The sequence below is a fragment of the Ambystoma mexicanum genome, chromosome 5p (genome assembly GCF_040938575.1).
Source record: "Ambystoma mexicanum isolate Mex_15411 chromosome 5p, UKY_AmexF1_1, whole genome shotgun sequence".
Taxonomy (NCBI): Eukaryota; Metazoa; Chordata; class Amphibia; order Caudata; family Ambystomatidae; genus Ambystoma; species Ambystoma mexicanum.
In genome coordinates, this window is record NC_090930.1 from 112,318,214 (window position 1) to 112,340,005 (window position 21,792).

Sequence of the window (21,792 nt, forward strand, 5' to 3'; positions counted from 1 at the left end):
AACGCATACCTGGTGTCAGAAAGTCTGCTTCCCAGTGGGTGGGAAACCAGTAGTTGTTCCTGACTAGAAAACTACTGGCTGCTTAAATTGTGCAGTCCTTACCATTGGTTGGCTTGGACTTTCTTTCAGCTTGGATTTGGATAAGAGGAGGACTTCTGCAGCTACATTGGAGCCAAGAATCCCTCAAAGAAGATCAGACTTAAGGACAACTCCCGAAGAGTCCCACCATCCCTTCTTGTGTCTGGGCCAGTGAAGCCCTGCTCCTCTGCCTGATCTCTGAGGATCCGGAGTGGTGCTTCAGTTGTTGGAATAGTGCAACCCACTGGTCTCGATGCCTTCATGAAGATACAGCACTTTAGGGCCTTCAGATGTTCCCTGAACTGCCGATGGACTGACCAGCTCTCTCGTGGGCTACCTAGCCAGAAGTTTCACCATTCTGAATTCAAGGTCTGAGATTTGGTAGTTGCCAACTTGTGCTACAAGTCTCCTTCTCACCAAATACCAGCTTTTTATCTTCAAAGGAACCTGTAATGGAGCAGCTGCTGTGACCCAACTCTAAGTGCACCGCTCATAACCTGCAAACGGTGACTGTTGCTGGAACTCACCTTCCTCCATACTTTGAAGTGTTGAAAGGAGTACTGCATCATTGGATTCTGCATTTCTTCACTGACAGAGGATTGCATCTTGCACTTGCACCCGACCAGAAGAATCCTCAAACCTGCAACTCCTTGGCACCTCTCACTGGATCAAAGGGCGGAAGAGCAAGCCCCCAGCGACCCCCAGATGATCTACAATGGCATCTGGGAAAATTGGTGTGTGGCGGTAAGTAAGCATCAGTGTGCCTGCCCGCCATGCCCGTCCTCCTTTGGATAGCATTGGGAGAAAGTCCCTTTGTCTCCTATCTCCATTCCACTCCCTGTTGGTCATCAAACCTGGGTGTGCTATCCTGCTCCTAGGTTAGCCTTGGGTCTGGAAGAAAGGAGAACATTAGACCATATTCAGGTTTATTATAGTAGAACATTGCAATAGTTTGAAGCCATGGACGACCACCACAAGCCTGTTTCATCTTTCCTACAGAGAATACTTACTTGTGAGGAACAATGATATGATTGGTTATTTATAACGGGCTTAATACCAAGAGGTTTCTAAGCGCAGACCCGGGGATCGAACCTGCGTTGCTCTGTGTTGTCTTTCTTAAAAAAGGCAAGCATGTTGCCACTGAGCTATCCTATCAAGAATGTGTTGAACTCTGTGCCATTTTGGGCTCAAGAGCCCACTCATCTTAGGGTTTTGACTTCTAAAGTAAAGATACTGTTCTGTGATTGGTTCCCATCATATAATGCATGTATGTTACTTATCTGCATTGATTAAGTTGTTTGATGTCTATTAAGTGAATCTAGTGGTGATTGTAAATATTTGTATGATAGTGTTATGTGATAAAACCACCTGTTAGTTTAATTTTTCAGTGTGTTCTAAGGGCCTGCAATAACTGTATTTCTATAACTAACTGTCTAAATTGAATAATTGTGTGCCATACTGTGTGGACTCAGTGAGAGCCACTGATCTGACTCACACTCTCCTGAGACTAACCCTCGACTGCTCTACTCAATGTAACCTTGTTTGGGTCGTGGCTGACCTCTCAGAGCTCCCTGTGCATCACAACTTAGGTGGCCTCCTAAAATGTCTCCATCAGACCAGATTCTAAAAAGCCATCCTAACAGGGGTGACATGGCCAACTCCATATCAGCCACTTCCATCCATAGATTTGTCTGTAGTATGCACTCATGTAAGGCTTTTTCAGAGAATACTTTCCTGACTCATAACTAATACATTTAGCTGTGGCAAGCAGCATGGAAATATGGACCGACATTGCATATGTGAGGTTTGGGGGGATAGAGGCATGGGTGTTGTGGTTGAGTGTGACAAATCAACTTCCACGATACCAGTGGTCCAGGAATGAATATCAGTTTCTGAACCATCAATCAACCCTACACCTCTAGTACACCAGAAGGGAGCCTAACAGATTGGAATACAAGTGAATTACAAGACCCCCTTGTACAATTCTGGTAACGTGGATGGAAAAGCAGGCTTATCTCTGCAAGGTCATGGATCGTTGGTTAGTTCCAACAGAGAAAATACAATTATTACCCAATGATGAAAGGGACTTTCCAGTCAAAGTTGTATAAAAATATCTACTTTATTATTACTACAACAGACAATTCTAGCACACTACAAATACGACAACCGTGTAAATAAACACAGAAGACAGACAGTTTCACGAAGAAAAAGGCATGCACTCTGGATACTGACAGGAGGGTAGTTGGTAAAGTAATCAATCTTACAGTTGAAGGTTATTCGTATTCAGCAAAAAGAGGGAAAAGGGTTGTAACTGTCCCTAGGGGCTTTCGGCGAAAGTACCAGGGTGGCAGAACCACAATGTACCTGGGGCTGAAGAGGTTCTTGCTGCTCGACAGCATGGAGGCGGTTCTGGAGTGCTCCAAAGCCCTTGAGACAGAGTTAGTGGCAGAAGACAGATGCAGGTTCCTGGCGGCAGGCAGTTCGACAAGTGAAACTGAACGGACGTTCGGGATCAATAATCATTGTCTCTGTGCTGGTTGGCGAATCTGGAATGCTGGTTGAGGTGTCTCGGACAGCTCTAGTGACTGAGGCATGACAACAGTCAGCAGAGCAGCCAAATGTGGTTTAAGGTTTGACTGCCTCGAAAATGTCCTTAAAAGATTATTGCTGGGTGATGCTTGTGTGGAACTCCTCTTAGCTTATTCGCAGGGTGCGTGTCCTTTCAAGGGGAACAGCCCAAAGCTCAGGAGAGTGATTGAAGGTAACAGCCTTGTCCTTCATCCAGAGACTCTCTGGCATTTCCCACTTAGGACGCTTGCTGGCAAAACCTAGCAGGGCATGCGGTGTGCTGGCTAGGTACTGGTTCTGGAGCTGCTGGACGGGTCCACTAAGTTTGGTATCTCCCTCTGTTCCCTGAGAGATGTTTAGGAGAGGGATATCGCTTCCCTCTTGGAACTCCTGGCCTTCCTTCTCTGGTGGAAGATGTAAGGTAGACTGCACCTTCATCTCGGGTCCAAATTAGTCCTTCTTCTTACTCCTTTCAAAGTCTTCAGATGATCTGCTAAGTGAGGGGTTCAGCCATCTTTTAAAGCCACATGGGCCCCAGTGATTGGTGCGGGCTAAGCCCACCTTAATGAACCAATCCTGGGCTCCCACCAACAATCTTCTGTTATGCATGAGGTCTTGACCAGAGTGCACTGCAACATGACAGACAAGGGGGTGGCAACATATACCTAAGTCCCACCCATGTCCTGTCTGTTGTAGATCAAAGTGTCTCTCTGGTTAACTGAGCTTTCTGTGACTCTTGATAAAAGTGCAGGCTTCCATTGAAGTATGTGCTGGGAGCAGACGTCCTGTCTCTTCCAAATCACATCCTTCGTCCCTCTGAAAGGCGTCGGCTCTTCAGGGACACCTGCAGTAACTGCTATACCCAGACAGGCCTTTCACTGACTTTCATACAGATAGGTGGGAACGAGCTTCAAGTTGAAACATTGCATACCAAAGGGGTGTCAGTCCCACTTTCCTGTTGTCTCTTCCGGCAATCAAGCCACACCTCTAGGCTTGCTTCAATTATCTCTAATTAGTATGCACTGTCACCAGCCGGAGGACAAAGAAAAGCAGATACATGGGGCCTTTGATATTTAAATTAGGCTGCCCATGCTGGAGGAAGGTGTGCCGTCCCCCTCCTTGAGATACTTTGATGTACCTAGTGCTGTCACATTCCAGCTGAATATGACAGGGGAAGACAGCGCCTTTAGGCTGTGTCTTCCTGAAGTACATGTGACTATGCATTTTGTGCGGGAAGCAGATGGACTGTGTGTGGAATGGCCTCACTCAGTCCTCAGAGGTTGGTCTCCCATCGTTCCTTTTCATTATTAAAAAAATCTAAAAAGCCCAGGTGAGTGCACTCTCCCTGTGTGAATGGTCTAATTCCAAATATGCTCCCCTGCCTCAACATGTGAACCACCACCCTACTGAGGGTCTGGTTCATCATCAAGTCGAAAGTACCCACTGAGACCATCTGCATTTCCATGCTGGGAGCCTGGTTTGTGCTGAATGTCCGTATCTAATCCCAGTAGGGATATGGCTCAACACAAAAGCTTAGGGTTCTCTCCTTGCATGACCATTAACCATCGCAGAGGCATGTGGTCCATAAGGATCGTAAATTGAGACACAAAGATGTAGAGTTTCAGCTTATTTATGGCCCACACAACCACATATGCCTCTTTTTCTACAGCGCCTGAAGCACGTCTTTCAGGTGGGATACATTATCCTCCTAGGTGTGGCTGAACACAGCAATATCATCTAGATAGGCGATGTAGAGGTTTTCCAGTCCAGGCTAAATCTAGTTAACCATCCCCTGTAAAGTGGCAGGGGCACTCTTCACTCTGAAGGGCATCACATTGAAATGATAATGTGCTTCCGGAGTTGAGAAGGTCGACCTCTCTTTCGATCCCTTTGTCAAGCCAACCTGCCAAAACCCTGCTGTGAGGTCAAAAGTACTCGTACTTGGCAGCACCTTGCTTGTCAATTAGCTCATATTTCCGAGGAATGGGGTGAGCATCTCTCTTCAGGACAGAATTAAGCCCCATGTAGCTCCCACAAAAGCGAATTTCAGTTTTCCAACTACTAGTCTCTCAAGGGGATGGCTCTATCACTCCTACGGACAACATCTTGGAAACTTCCTCTTTGATGGTGTCCTTGACCATCTCAGACATCCGGTGAATTCTACTCTTCACCAGGTACCTGTCTCCAGTGTCCACGTCATAAGTGTACCAATCTGCGTGACTAGGAGTCCGTGAAAACCGGCAGACCAGCAAACGATCCCAGTAAATGGCAACAGTCTGTAAGTTGCTGTTCTGACAGGTCCGTTGCAAGGTTGACACCTTCAACAGACACATCTGTGGCATCAGTGTGCAGGAGGTTTGGGAGGGTTTCAGCCTCGTCTCCAGTCTCTCCATCAGTCACTAACGCCATGACCAAGTCAACCCGGCTATAATGGGGTTTTAGCCGGTTGACGTGAAAAAACCCTGCACATCTCTTTATTTCCTTTCCCGTCAATAAGATAATTCGCCTCACTGACCTTTTCCAGCACACAGTACGGCCTAGTCCCTTGTCCTGAAGGGCACTGGGTTTGACAGGCTCCATAATCTAAACCCACGAGCCTGGAGAATGGGCAGTCATGGTGGCCTTTTGGTTGTGCCAGTGCTTCATCAACTCATGGCTGGCCTTTTGATTCTTTGCTGACTGTTCCATGTACTTTACCATTCTAGACTGAAGGTTGGGTACATGGTCCACCACATCTTGTGACAGGGATGAGAGTTTGCTTTCCCCTTCCCTCCTTCACTAGACTAAGGGGACCTTGTACAGGGTGTCTAAATACAAGCTGAAAGGAGCTAACCCCTACTCCATTCTGTGGCACCTCCATGTAGGCGAACAGAAGGCATGGCAGGAGACTATCCCATTTTCTCCGCAGGTGCTCTTCCAAGTCACCTATCATGTCTTTCAGGGTTTTGTTGAACCGCTCAACAAGCCCATTGGTTTGTGGATGGAAGGAGGTAGAGAACAGGTAGGTGACTCCAAACTCTTCCCACATAGCCTTCATATAGGCTGATATGAAGTTTGATCCCCTGTCAGAAACAACTTGCTTGGGGAATCCAACACAGGAGAATATCCCAATCAGAGCATTCACAACCATTGGGGCTTTGATGCTTCTCAGAGGGACAGCCTCACGGTATCTCGAGACGTGGTCCAGCACCATCATCATATATCTGTTCCCTGAGCTAGTTTGAGGTTCCAAAGGACACACAATATACATGCCTATTCTCTCTAAAGGCCAGCCAACCATGGGTAGTGGAATTAAGGAGGCCTCTGTGGCACCACCTGACTTGCGAGAAGCTTGACAAGTCGGCAGGACCGGGCAAATTCCTTAACTTTTACACCAAACTGCGACCAGTAAAAGTGTGCAGACAACCGGTCTGATGTCTTAGTCACTCCCAAGTGACCCGCTAAAGGTATTCAGTGAGCCAAATCCAAAAGGAACTTTCTGTGGCATTGGGGAACCACCAATCTTCTGGTGTCCTCACCCTCAGAATCTTTTGGCTCACTGTACAGGAGTCCAACCTCACAGTACACTTTGAACAGTCCAGGGGCCTCACCCTTAGCCTGCTCCTCCACCTGCTCCTGCTGACCCACCAGAGTGGCACACTCTCTCTGGGCTGTGTATAAGTCAGTTTGATCTGGGCCCCCAGCTGATGTGAACTCATCCAGCTTGGGCAGACCCTTCAGATCTGCGGCCACCTGGTCATCCACCTCAGTTTCCTGAGCTGAGCCAGGCAACTCTGAAGTCACAGAGTCCCCTGCTACCAAAGTAAGGTTCCCTGTGGCTACTAGCCCCTCTCCTGCAGGAGTAGGTGACTCAGTAGTCTGTGGAACTGGACTAGGGGCTACCGGCCCTGAGCGTTCTTCCAACAGGCCCTCTGGAAGCACTGCAGGCCCTAAGGCTCTGAGAGCATTCAATCTGGCAATCTCTTTTGCCCTCGATCATGTAGCCGCGGCAACTATTTTGGGATCAGGAAGATCATTACCGAACAGACATGGGACAGGGATAGAGTTGTTCTCTGCTACACAGCGCTGGGTTGTTTCACCTCACCAGCTGAACTCTACTATCACCAAGGGGCACTTATCCTTACCATCAAATCCACATATACACATATATCAGGCCCAGCAATATACTGGCCTAGCTGTACCCACTGCCGGGTGACAGTGGTGATTCTAGCCGCGGTGTCTCGGACCGCAGGAGTTTTTTGTCCATTGATGTACACATGTTCTAGATAGAGTTGAGTATTATTTGGAACAGGGGTCTCTTCTGGAGATCCGGTACAGTTCCGACTCAGTGTAACCAATCCACATTCGGCCACTTCCTGGCATAGCGGGAAATCCTCTTCTGAGAGGCCCACACTAATGATGGCCTCTTCCATAAGTCCAACATTCACTATGGCTTGCTTGGATAAGCCCTTGCAAGCAGGATCCCCTTTCCTATAGCCCAGCTTCTTACACATGAAACAACCTTTGGGTGGTGAGAAGGCAGGCGTCCCAGTGTTAGGGGTGACTGTGCTCTTCTTTTCAGTGTGCACGACTGAACTAGGGTTCGGGGGTTTCCATAAGTTCTTTTGGGGACCTGACTTTGAAGAGGATTGGTTTGGATCTTTGTCCTTGTTTACTTTTGTGTCCGCGATTTCTCTTCCGGCTTGGGTGTGCTCGCCTGAGACTTTTTCTGGACTCGAGTACTCACCAACTTCACAGCAACCTTTGCAAGCTCCCTAGGGTCTGTGATAGACTTGTCCACAGATGCTGGTGTAGGTAAACCTCACAATTTTTCAACACTTGTTCACACTCAATCAAATTGTACATCCCTTTAAATGTGTCAACTTTGTTACCAGTCATAAAACCGCTCAGATATTTTCACAAGTGTGTGAACGCTTCAAATGTCTGTCCACTTTTCTTTCCAAGCTCTCTGAAGCTCGTGAGATACTGTTCTGGGGTTTTACATACCTTTCTGAGGAGGGCTGCCTTCATGCTCTCATAAACTTCCCTTTCCTCAGGAGTTAACTGAAAAATTGCCTTTGTCCTTGGTGTTGGTAAGCGACTCATCAGGGCTGCACCCCACAGTACCTCATCCATTTACTGCAACTGGTTTGCCAACTCTACCACATCTAACCAGTCAAAAATATCCTTCCCCACTTCATAAGCCTGTAATAAATCTTTGGGGATGTGCCGTCAGAGCTTATCCCGGGTACTCTGGTTTGAGCCACTACTGCTGTTCTCTCTAGAGGTGGACCTGTTGGCCTCTTTCTGCTCTTCAAGCGCCAGTTTGCCCAGTTCTATGGTGACCTTGTCCCGCTGTTTCTGTTCCTCTAGCACGAGTCTCCTCTCCTCGAGCAGGAGCTTTCTAGCTGCTACCTCATTAACAGCCGGAACAATTACTGGGCCACTTAGAGACTGTGCTGAGGCCTGGGAAATGGGAATGCTGCACTAGCCCCTGTCCTCACTGACACTCTTGAGTGTTGAGAAACCACACTTGCCCCCGGTGAGTTGATTTTCGAGTAACACCGCTCATGTGGTGGTCCTTGTTATTTACCCCCTCCGGTAGGTCTTGTCTGTTTTGGTACACAGGGCCCAGCCCGTCCCCTGGGGTCTTCTCCCCAACTGCCCTCAATTCTACCCTATCTTGGAGGCTGGTCAGCAACTCAGTTTTATGAACCTTAGTCCTGTGGGAAAGTCCCCGCTCTTGACATAAGACATGTAGGACATCCTTGGTCATGCCTTTCATAGTCTCCATGTCAAGCTGCATGACTATTACTATTACCTAGCAGTGACTAAACGTTGCCTGCAACAGTACTTTTATCATTGGATGACTAAGCTGTGCGTATGGCTCCAACTGATCTGACCACTTGTCACTAATGTGATGAATCAACTACCGGGGTACCAGTGGTCCAGGGATGAATATCGGTTTCTAAACCTTTGTCCAACCCCACACGTCTAGTTCACCAGAAGGGATCTGAACAGATTGAAATACAAGTGAATTGTAATCCCCCTTTGTCCAATTTTGGAAACGTGGATTGAATGGCAGGCTTATCTCCGCAGGGTTGTGGATCGTTGGTTATTCGCAACACTGCGAAAATACAATTATTACCCAATGATAAAAGGGACTGTCCAGTCAAAGATGTATACAAATATCAACTTTGTACTCAGTCATGGACTACCATGACAGTATTTCTACATGACTTCCTCCATGCACCGCCACACTAAATCCAACAACTGCAATGCTCTCAGAAATATTGTTCCTTTCTTAGAAAGTAGTAGGCTGTCTTCCTCCACCTCATCTTCCTCAACCAATACTGTAACCACACAGCCTACTAATGTGGGACACAACATCCCACCAGCTACCTTACAAGTAATAAAAGAGGCTGTTGAGACATATCTTTCGAAGACAACAGTCCTCTGTATATACTGCAACACTGCACTCTACAGGGGGAAGCAATATCGAAGTGCTTTTGAAGCTGTTATCAAGGAGCATGAGAAACACTGCCCCCTACCATAGAAGTAGCACACGCGCAACATCTTCCTCTGTCCACCTGCCCCTCCGTATTAGTGCTTGGTGCCTCTTCCCTCATTTCCCTCCCTACCTTAAGTTCTAACCTTTCCTACAAAAGAAATAAATACATAAAAAAACAACAAAAGAAAGGTCCATTTAGGAACCACCATTCACAGGTAAAAAATAGAACTAAAAAAAATCTTATAGACTCCATCTACTTTACACTTCTCATTAAAGGACATAGGGCCTCATTACATGGTAGGCGGAGGACCAAGGTGCTATTAGCACCTTGGTCCATGCCGGTAAAATACCGGCACCGCCTTGGTGGAAAGGGGAATTACCGCCCTATTCCAAGGTTGGCGGGGCAGTAATTCCCCCTTCCCCCATTGCCCTTCCCCATTCCCATTTTTGCCTCATAGGGCTCTATGGGAATGGGGAAGGCGCCAATTACGGTGCCGCAAATTGCGGTACCGTAATTAGCACCCTGGTCCCTTTGCGGGTTGGTTTTTAACGCCTGCTAAACAACAGGCGTTAAAGTACCTACCCGCAAAGGGACCTCGTAGTAAGGCGGTATGGGTTTACCGGTACCGGTGCCCTTACCGGTACCGGTAAACCCTTACCGCCGTCCGTGTAATGAGGCCCATAGACTCAATAAGATTTTCCAACATTTCCATTAGCATTTTCTGTTATGCTAATGAGAATAATGTGGCATTCCTCCCCCGTTCTAGGGACTGGAAAGCAGGATAAGGGCCCAGCAGTCCGGGTTATCGGCCCAAGCAAGGGTGGATAATGAGGTCTCTGGATAGTTATCCCCCGTTCCAGCTCCTGCATTGGGGAATGAAGGCCATTAGCAACCCTGGTTCCCAATGTGGGAACCCGTGGTGCTTAATAAAAAATGATTTTCCAAGATGGCCACCATAGAAAGGGAAGGTGGTGCTCCATACAGAGCCCCTCTTCCATTTCCATGGCAGCCTGCAGAAGGCAAAGAGAGAAACCTAGGACCATATTACCACAAGCACATTTTTTTTTTTTTACCTCTCAAACCTGTCCGACTTTCGAATAACTTTACCACAGAGCGGGTCCCAGGTGGACATGGCCATTTTAAGCCCATTTGTCGTCCCTCGTGGTCATGGAGAGTAGTCAGATTGTCTGGGTCACTATTTTTGTACCTACATTATGACAATTGTCAAAAAATAAAACACAGGCACATTTGCAAAACCATGCTTTAAGGTCCTTGCAATCCTCCTTATGCGAGTTTGCTAGAAATCCGTCCTTGTTTTATTTTTTCAAAAGTGTCAACATGTATGTACATACAATAGTCATATAACTTAGCCCCCACTTGACAAAACTCATTCAGACTTTACACAAACATTCAAGGTTGGGTCTATAATCTTTCTGAAAACGTTTGTCAACATTCATCAAATAGCAACATAGTTATAAGCCCTCTAGAAATGTTCAGGCCCCCCTCTAATGTAGCTTCCTCTTGGGAGAATCCCACCGAACTTTACAAAAACATGTATATCTAGATTTAGAATTGTTTTGCTAACTTTTGTGCATATGCGCCAAATGGCACCACATTTATAAGCCTTTACAATATTTTGGGACCCTGTTAGGGAGAATTCTCATCCAATAGCTAATTTCCCTTACCTAGTGAGTCCCCCAGCAGCTTTGCTCGATTTCTGGAGTTTATTTTTTCCACTTGGTAAGAGTGTGATCTTTTCCCCCGACTCTAACCCATGTTTTGCCATGTGTATTTCATCTGTTTTTGTGATTGTGGGCTCTTGAGTTCACCACTTCAGTAGCCCCCTTATTTTGTGTGTTACACAGCACCTTCAGTGCAGTGACACAGGGTTGTCTTTTAGACTTTCCACCGACTCCATTCCTGGGGCTGACTACTGTCCCCCAGAAAACGGTAAAGTTACCTTTAACTTTACATAGTCATTTAACCACAGATCCAGTACACCTCATCTTACATAGAGTATTGGAAAGGGTTACTTCTTAGCCCCTTTTATCTGTACCGCCTAGAGCCTTGTTTTGCTCTCTTAACATTTAGACTTGGCTGGTGGCAGTGGAATCTACCCTAACTTTTTCTACCGCGTTTATACTATATAAATGTGGTACTGTTTTAGGCTATTATATTAGCCTCGAACATAAACCTGCTTGACCAAATAATCTTTCTTTTGTCTCCGGTCAAGTTTATTCGCCATTTCTTTTTGTTAAAGTCCTTCTTGTGTTTTACTTTGCGTGGCAAACCAGGTTTGCCTTCTTTGTTCACTGTCTTTTGGCGGGCTTTTGCCAAGAAACCCTCCTCTAGGCGCCTGGGTGTCTAGGTGGGCTGAATGTGAGGGAGCGGTATAGTCACCACTTGCACAGGGTATCCTAGGAAACCCAAGTCGCACTTTGCCATGATTGGCTGAGGTTGTTGTCCTGGCTGGACAACCCCCCTGCTGCGTGATTGACAGCCAGGCTGTGTGAATGGGGGATTTTCGCATAAAAGGCAGGACTCTTGGGATGGAAGTCAGAGTCACCACTGGAACTACAAGGAACCGAAGAGAAGCGGAGAAGAAGACGGCTGCTGCAACTACCCCGTCCTGGTGAAGCCCTGCTGCAGTCCTGAGCTATCTACCCTTCGACGACCAGAGAAGATCCAGTCCGGAGTCTTCTTCCTTTGAGCTTGGTGGGGTCAACCAGCTCATCTCCCACAGCCAGAGGATCCTCTTCTTGGTTGAAATCGCTGCACACTGCTGTAGTGGTACGGATAGCCATCTGAAGAGCCTCTCCTGTTTTTTTTTTTAAGGAGCGCACCTTTTATTCACCGTCGCTGCTGCTGGCTTCATCCCTGCGTAGTGCAGACCCTTCCAGACGTCCTCCTTCTCGTCACCACGAAAGAAGCACCAGGAACCGTGGGTCTGCAGGAAACTACCAGGAACAACTGCCGTGGCACCAGCTTCTTCCTTGAATAAGGTACTGTGTTCTGCTTCGAGGAGCTAGGGTGAATCCCTTTTCTCTTCATCCAAGGCTTGCCTTGTCTTTCCTCCTTCTGATAACTTTTGGTTTCTCTGTTGACTATATCCAAGTACTCCTGGCAACATTGAATCTTGAACTGTCCGACTGTGTGATCCGCGACAACAGGAACCCAGTCCCACTTGACACTGGCCCCGGCCTATTGACTCTTGTATTTCTGTCAGCAAGTGTTCTCTGATTCTGTCTGCCCTGACAAAAGTATTGCCTATGATTTTTGCCCCCAACTCTCTCTGGGTATCTCAGGTGCTAAGTGTGTTTTTGCCCTGGTAACATTTCTTGCTGCAGATACGCGTATCTTTAGTAAGACCGAACTGTCATTACTGTCAAAAGTGACCGCATATGTATTCCCGGTAACGTCTTTTGTTTCTTACACTGGTCCGTTAAAACATAGGGTACTTACCTTGAGTTATACTGTACCAAGTGAATTGGTTGTGTGTAGTGTATTTTACTTGTTGTTTTGAATGTATAGAAGTGTTGTGCTTGATAACAGATGGTTTAAAAATAAATGTACTTACATTTTTTTTATCTGAAACCTTGAGTCAGTGTTTGCTTGAGTCACAGCAATTGTGGTCCCTTTGTGTAATCTCTGTACTGCTCATATACTCTTGAGATAAGCCTGGCTGCTCCGCTAATGCTACCAATCTAATATAGTAGTACAGGCTTGTACCAAAGGTGAACTTGTACTACCACTTGTGGTATTAATTGTGTGTAGTGGTCCCGAAGGGCACTGCACAGGATTCTGCCTAACAGACCCCACTCTAATTTTGTTCCCTCTTGACAAAACAGCTCCACACTTTCCGGAACCATACAGAATCAGGTCTAGAATAAAATTACAAAATTTCATGCAGTTTCATTGAGTGGCTCCAAAGTTATAAGCCACCCAAAAACTGCTTTTCACCAACCCTGTAAAGCCGGAACAGGCATAGATGTCCCGGAACATCTGAAGTGTTAGCGAACATCACATGACTGTACCCGAACATCCAGATTGTTTGCAGACTTTGGGAATAAAAAAACTGATTTTTTGGCTTCTCACGGCCATATCCCACCCCATCCTCATCACCCCTCACCTTCCAAGAGATTGTTTGATAAGTTTGACAAGTGCAATGTTGTGTTTTTTAATATGTTTTTCCGTGATGTTCGCGGACACCGGTGGCTGTCTGCGAATCCAACATGGTGGGAGTTTCCAAAAATCTGACGCACTTCACACTTTTCACCATCCAATCAGTGAGCGTGTCCGAGGTCCGCGGACATCACATCACCCTCTAGACCAATCCGAGGCCCGTACGTGGACCAACCAGGGAAGTGAGTCCGCAAACCAAACCCAGATATCACTAATTTCTTTTGACCTACTTAGGGGCCATTTTTTTAAAAAAAACTACTGATCGGATTTACAACAACTTTACAAAAACACGCTTTCAGGACCATGCCGCCACTACTGCTGGCAAATTTGGTGAACATCCATCCAGTGGTTTGGACTGTAGACATGAGCAAACATTCTTGTCCATTGCATCTATGGAAAAAAACTTTTTTGGGTCCCCATCTACAACTTAACCCCCCTTTGACGAAACCTCACCAACTTCCCAGAAAAATTCTGACGGGATCATATACTTTTTTTTTTTAAGTTTGGTAAGGATTCGTCCAGGGGAGGCAAAGTTATAAGCTACCCAAAAAGTGTTCTTCCTATGGGTTGAGCAACTTAACCATAACTACAGGGCCGCTACCACAGGTCCTGCAATATTATACTTCATACCCATCGTATCATTGAACCTGTAATGCTGTCTGGCACAATGCATTCACTGGCCAACAAGTGACTGCTGCAGTGGAAATGCAAGCTAGTGAGGGTAGGTGTGGTCCATGTAATGAGGTTTCCTAAATGTGTACTGTGTTGCTTTTCCCACCCTTTCCAGAGAGAGCGAGAGAGAGGAGGGAGAGAGACGGAGACAGAGAGAGAGAGGGGTAGATGTTATATTTCAGTTATATCTACTTTTAACTAACTCCTTTTTCACACATGGCCCCAAATCACTGTGAGGGAGACTGAGGGGCGTACCTGACGAGACATCCGCAAAAAGATTCCTGCACAGCTCATTGCTAACTGGTGTGTGTGATTTCAGGCTCGGCTGTACTGCGGAATTGATGGGAAAAATTGCTGCCATTTTGGGCACAGCATTGAAAGGAACGCCAAGGGTAAATGGCGGGTTACCGGTGCAAAATTGCTAGGCAGCAGTGCAGTCTGTGTGTTCTGGCTTCCGTGCGTAAGAGGAACACAACTATTGAAAACCAAATACATCTTCAACCATTCACAAGCAATATGTCTCAGGCAGCGGCCTGTGTTTTTTGTTGTTCAAGTCGGAATGAAACGCCGCCCTATGCGGAGTGAAAGGTGGCCTGCTCAGGCGTAATGAAGGCTTAGAAGAGAGCATTTACAATCAGAAGATGCCTGCGCAAAGCTGGTCCAATCAATGAAGGCCACAGAGAGCTGGAAGATGAAAGTAATGAGAGGGCACAGAACATCCCCCAGCAAGGCCACCATTACACCCGAGACGCCTCCGCCATGACCAACGTGTGACAGATTGGAAAGGAATAGATTAAACACGGCGGCGTGCAACACGTTATTTGACATATCCAATTCAGAAAGATTTAAACAATTTTTATGAAAGCACGGAGGTGGAAAAAGACAAATGAACCAAAATAAGAGTTTAATAATGTGAACGAAGACGTTTCCACATAAGTTAGAGAAAAAGAAATGTCACTGAGTCCTTACATTTATCTGTAATTTACATAAAGCTTTCACCTAAAATGTTTACTTGGAACAAGTTTAGGCGAAATAATTTTAAACCCAGCCGAAATTGCTATTAATTTAAGAACCTCCGAAGGGTGAATTGTCCTCGTGGGGCGTGGGTGCTTGCCCCCTGGATAGCTCACATATATATCAGCCACGTGCGCGTTGAGCTGTTTACCAGCTTTCTTCAAAACATTCGCATGTGAATAAGAGAAATTAAACAAAAAACTATTTTCATGACAACATTTAGATCTGTAAAGGGGAATAGAAATTGAACTTTCAAGAAGATTTATATTATGTTTTTATTTTTATTTTTAAAAGAAAATATCAGATTTTAAAAGGGTGCCATGTGACCACGTTTACCACAGCATAGTTGCCAACATGACCTATGCCAATCTGTAGGTGCTTATCCAGTCTTTGCATTCTGGGACTTGATGTTCAGATTGTCGCATTATAAAACTGGGACTACAAGTCCCAGAATGCAAAGACAAAAAAAAAACAGCACTGGATACAGCACCTACAGATTGGAATGTGTCATGATGGCAACTATGCCGCAGGTTGCATTGACACTGCTTCTTTATATTCAGGAGAGCAATTGCATAACCACAGGCATCAAGCACTTGCCAGCACACTGCTTAACATGTTTCCTTGTGTTAGATATATCATTTTTCGCAAAATTGGAATCGCCTGATTGCTGCGGGAGAACATATTTACTGTTCCAGGGTTGTTTCCGGCTCATTACCAAAGCTACTGTATTAAATGCCGTGTGAGGACCTCAGCCTTACCCCATCATGCCTTGCTTCTGTGGGATCAATTTGGTTCAGGTGTGACATCATACACTCAGTAATATGTGTCTGTTCTCTCTTATTCTTTCCATTGTCATCTTTATGGATACTATTTCATCTGGCAGATCTCTTTCCAAAACATTTCCTTCATAGGGTGCTAAGAAGCATACAAATAACACTTAAACGCTCATCAAACAGCAGCTTCAAAATGGTTTGCCCTGCTGTGCAGCTGAAAAAATCGCCTGCTGCTATGCTAGATCCTGGAGGTGTAACGCGAATGTTCCTGCACAGTGAGAACATTTCATTCAGTACTGCACAGCAAGCAGGTATGTGCAACAGGCACTTATAAAACGCTGCCTCAACTCGCAATGGGCACAGGCAATGGGGTTGGTCTTGCATGATCCAAGAGTTCTCGGAAAAAATTCTCTCTCTGAAAAACAACTTCTTTTATTTCGGCCTGGCCCCTCCCAGGTCTAAAAGGATGACTTTAGAGATCATCCTGGAGTCATCCGATGATCATCAAACTACATTAGAAGTCATTCCCACATCATCAGAAGTCATCAGGCTGTTAAAGTAATCAGCTATGTCTCAGAATGGTGGGTGATGATTTGGGGATGAGCTTAGGATGACTTGCTGATGATGCCAACATCATCCCTATTTTAGGAAACTCTTTGTTCCTGATGACTTTAGGATGACTTGCTGATTACTTCGAGAGCTTCACCATGATGATTTGGGGATGATTCTGGGACGACCTGCCGATTACTTCAGGAGCATCAACAGATGATTCTGGGATGACCTGCTCATTACTTGAAGGGCAAAAACATGTTTGTCCCTGATGATGTGGGGATGATTCTGGGATGACCTACTGATTACTTCAAGAGTCATTCAGCTTTTGCTTAGTTGCACTTGTGCTGAATGATTTTCAAATGCTTTGCTAAGCACACCTTTTTGACTATGCTGGCGAAAATGGAAGCCACAGGCCTTAACATAGCATGCGCCCCCTGGGTGAGAATCCTTTGCCATCACAGTCAAAAGCAAGCACCCTCAAAAGCCCCAATGTGTCATGGGTAAAGCCGGAGACCATGTTGAGCAAAAATGGTGAGAATCCTTTGCCATCACAGTCAAAAGCAAGCAGCCGGCACCCTCAAAATCCCCAATGTAGCAAGGGTAAAGCTGGAGACCATGTTGGGCAAAAATGGAAGCCACAGGCCTAAACATAGCATGCCCCCCTGGGTGAGAATCCTTTGCCATCCCAGTCAAAAGCAGGCACCAAGCTATTCTATGTTCGTTGTGGAACAAACTCAAACTTCACGATGCCAGAATAACGCATTTATTTAAGAATACTTTCCTCCCATTGTATTACAACTGGCATATGCAGCATTGCCCTTACCTGATAGCAAATTGTCCACCATCGGGACTAAAAAATCCCACACATGAACCTAGAATGTCCCTTTGTGTGGTTCCCTTCACTGGAAAGGGAGATTTCAGGACCCTAGGGGAGACAAGGAAACATTTGGAGCAATATCATGACTGAGGCCTTTTTAGAATTGCCTTCCCTGCAAAACAAATTACTCCCAGGGACCTCAAATGTTGTCGGACTAGGGACAGCAAGATCAACATGATATTCCCATGATAAGACGCTTTAGGGAAGTGGTGAAATCACTGTAGTCCAGCCTTGCAATTGAAGTATTTAACCACATATCTTCCCAGCTACAGTTTGAGGACATGTTTGGGTTTTGATGGAGATGGCTTAAAAAGTAATCAAATCACATAATAAACCAAGCTGATAAACATAACCTTTGTGATAATAGGGTCACCTGCTTTTAGTCATTGTTTGATAGAGGCGTGCAGCTGGTTAATAAAGAGGATTTCATTTAACTGTGCTGTTCATAGCGGCCTCCCCTTGCAACCTGTTTTGTGCTTCGTGCCCTCTGTTGTTCTCATACCATGTACTGTACCGTGAAATGTAACCTATGCTGGGTCTACAGACTCTCTGTAACGTTGGTTGCAGTTATTTAGCATTTTAATCTGGTTAAACATTTTGCAGAGTTTAGGTTTTTATTTATTTTGCATTTTATTGGTGAAAATTACAAGTCCAACTGCACTTAACTAATTTCTCCAGCAAATAATGCCTAGTTGCTAAGATTCGGGGTATATCAATTTGCAGCAATGGGTAGAAGAAATGGCTAACAGCTCAGCAATCCCATCTCCCATCGCGCCACCTGTCTTGCTGGACGGTGGCCGCCTGTCTGCCACCAGGTACAGCTTTATACCTCCTCTGTGCCCCTCTGTATAACACCCCTGGCTGTATATCTGTTCTGTTGTTACCTCTAAAAAGTGCTCTGTTATGCATCTGTATTGTTGTATACCTCTGTAGAGTGCTTTGCTGTTTCTCGAAGCTCTGTCAGCGTTTAATAAATTCAATAATAATCAAACAGAATGTAGTCAGACTGCACTCTGTTCAAATGAAATTGGTATGCATTAAATTTGAAAGAATGTTTTGATTTAAAAAAATAGAAGACTATACAAATCTCATAATACAGTTACAGTTCATTTTCCTTTCATAAAACATATTTGGCTGAAGTTAATAAGTTCCAGGAGTTGAGAGGCCCATTGCAGTAAAAGAGGTACAGGTACAAATCACATGATAAATCATGTTGACCAACATATCCTTGTAGAAATATGTGTAACACAAAAAAGAAAAAGTGCAATTTGAGTTGCCCCACCCCATCCTCCTCCCCATTGCTTGCTTTTAAAGTGGTGGATTGCTTTTGGATTGTTTTCAACTTGTTTCTCAATAAAAACCAATCCGGCAACACTACACATTTTTACTGCATTTATTTTGGATTATTTTACAAGCAAGTATACATTGTAAGATTTATTTTTGATTTTTTCCAACTTGTATCTCTGTAAAAACAATCCAGTAACATAGGCACACATTTTTACTGCATTTAAATGTTGGAAAAATAAAACTTCTCGGCATGGCCTTAGTGGTGGCTAGATGCTTGGTGGCCAGAACCTGGGGGAAGGCCAATCCCCCCACCTTTGCAAGATGACTGGAAAGCATGGACCTGTGTGAGCGCAGGGAGACTATGTTTGCCTCATCACACCTAAGCACAAGTCGCCCATTTGACTACTGGCCACCTTTCAGGCAATACCAATTGGAAAAAGCGCAAGAGGCGCAGAAGCCTGACTCTTCCCCGGGACACCCACCTGGGTGATACATATTTGGAGGTAAGATTCAAACCTATATGGGAAGGTCACCATAACCGATGGCTCGAATAATCTGTAAACCGGCTGGGATAATGTACATGGAACTTGGGTGATCGTCACTAATGATGGTTGTGAAATGTGAGTTCTTTTGTTGGGGGGCGGTGGAGCTGGTGGGACATTGTTGGGAGAGTTTAGTGCCCACTTGGGCACCTGTTTATTATTGTAAAACAATACAAGAAAGTTTTATTTAAAAAAAAAAAAACAGGCACCAAGCTATTCTTTGTTAGTGGTGGAACAAACTCAAACTTCACCCTGCTGGAAAAACGCCTTCATTTAAGAATATACTTTCCTCCCATTGTATTACAACAGGCATATGCAGCATTGCCTTACCTTATAGCAAATTGTCCACCATCGGGACTGAAAAACCTCATACATGAACCCAGAATGTCCCCTTGTGTGGTTCCCTGCACTGGAAAGGGAGATATTAGGACCCCAGGGGAGACAAGGAAACATTTGGAGCAATACCATGACTGAGGCCTTTTTAGAAGTGCATTCCCTGCAAATAAATTAAATCACTCCCAGGGACCTCAAATGTTGTCAGACTAGGGACAGCAAGATCAAAATGATTTTCCCATGATAAGACGCTTTAGGGAAGTGGTGAAATCACTGGAGTCCAGTCTTGCAATTGAAGTACTTAACCACATATCTTACCAGCTACAGTTTGTGGACATGTTTGGGTTTTGATGGAGATGACTTAAAACGTATGGAAATCACATGATAAACCAGCTGACAAACATAACCTTTGTGATAATGTCTCCTACTTTTAGTCATTGTTTGACAGAGGCGTGCAGCTGGTTAATAAAGAGGATTTCATTTAACTGTGCTTTTCATAACAAAGTGTGTTTTTAAAGAAAGTGTGTTTCTGAGGAGAGTGGGGTTGCTGGGGGAGCAGCAGATTATAGTAAAATATTTGTATTTTTAAACACACTGGCCCTCATTAGGACCCTGGCGGTAAGGGGTTTACGCTAGCGTTAGCTGCGCCGACCCCTTACCGCCAATTCCGAGTTCCCAGAGCGCCATGGTCATTTTTCCGCCCGCTTTTTGCGGGCGTAAAAATCCATGGCGCTATGGGACCTTGGTGTTAATTACGCCACCGTAATTTACGGTGGCGTAATTAACTCCTTCCCCACTCCCATTATACCCTATGGGGCCGAAATGGGAATGGGGAAGGGTAAATGGGTCAATGGGGACTTACCGCCCCACCGACCTCGGAATGGGGCGCTAAGTCCACCATCCGCCATGGCGTAAACGGACTTTACGCCATGGCGGAAAAGTCCGCCGATGGCGGAAAAAATCCGCCAGGGTCCTAATGAGGGCCACTGTGTTCTTAAATGTCTTACTTTTGAGACATATGAATATCGAAAAGCAATGTGGGGCTGGTAGATAAAGAGGGGGTAGGGTGGCTGGGTGGGGGTAGAGAAAGTAGAGGTAGTGTGAGTGGGGGTAGTGTAGAGAGGGTCAGGATAGAGACAGGGACATAATTTCACCAAAATGCCAGGGGTAACTGAAGGGTCATCACTTTACCTTTCACCACATTTGACCCCACCCCGAAGTGACATCACAGGAAGCGAATGAACACGACCTTTCACCCCTTGACAAAACACGAAGTGGCATCGCATAGAATTGTTCCTAAGTACACTACGAAAAATATGGTTACACTATCACTGTAATGTGATATACATTTCCTACAAGAATGGATCAGCATATGCATCATTAATATCAGTGTGTATAGGCCCATATCACCAAATTACTGAGAATGCAAGCAGATGGCCAAGGCCAAATGATAATGATATGTTAATATATAGCACTTTCACTTAAGTGCTTTATATACAACAAAACACACCCAACCTGTGTTTGTATGCATTTATCAACCTCAGAAGTATGACAGGCTGAGTTGGCCTTGCCGGGATTCGAACCTGCAACTTGCAGATCACACACATAACGCAGCAGCAAGCGCTCAACTTCTTGAGTTATCTTCCCGGCTATTGCTAGCTTGCCAGCTATCGTAAAATCAGCAATTACATGTCTGAATGTTCTCAAAGTCAGAAAGCAAATTAAACTCAGTAGTGGATACCATTAAACTGGTAACTGAGATTTAACGCTTGGCCATTTCATCGGGAGGTCTGGTGCAAAGTTGGCCACATGTCAATCCTGCGTGTATCTAGTTTTCAGGCTTCAGAGGTTGGCAAAATACATACCATTGGGAGGGTTCATAACTGTGTATTAAAGAATTTAGAGTAGCACAGGGAAAGCAGTGCGTTCACACCTCATCCCATACTCTGTCTGTTAGGAGTGAAGCCTAACAGACAGAGTATGGGATGTTTTAATGTTTTAATTATTAATAACATATGGGTTACATGTACTGTATTGCATTGTTAATGTATTTTTGTATTTTATTGTTTGGTGTGTTAAAGATTTACTTAACCACAACAGTATGAATAAATATAAATAAATACATAAATAATTGTTGATTGACACTGAATATTGGAGCCGATTGGTCACAATTTGATTGGGCTATGTTTGTGCTATTTTCCTGGGTCCGTTGGGCTACACAAAGGCTTCCGTTTCTGGAAGTCAAGTGCAGCAATGGCGGATAAAGAGAATTTGACCTGCATGATCCGTCCGTGTGGTTTGAGCAAATTAAGCCACAGTAAGGTAAGGAGGCAGTACATTTGTGGGAATTTCTGGGCTTATTTAATTCTAAGGCATTCGGTTGGCATGCTGGGGATCTGCGTGTCTCTCAGGACACATTAATT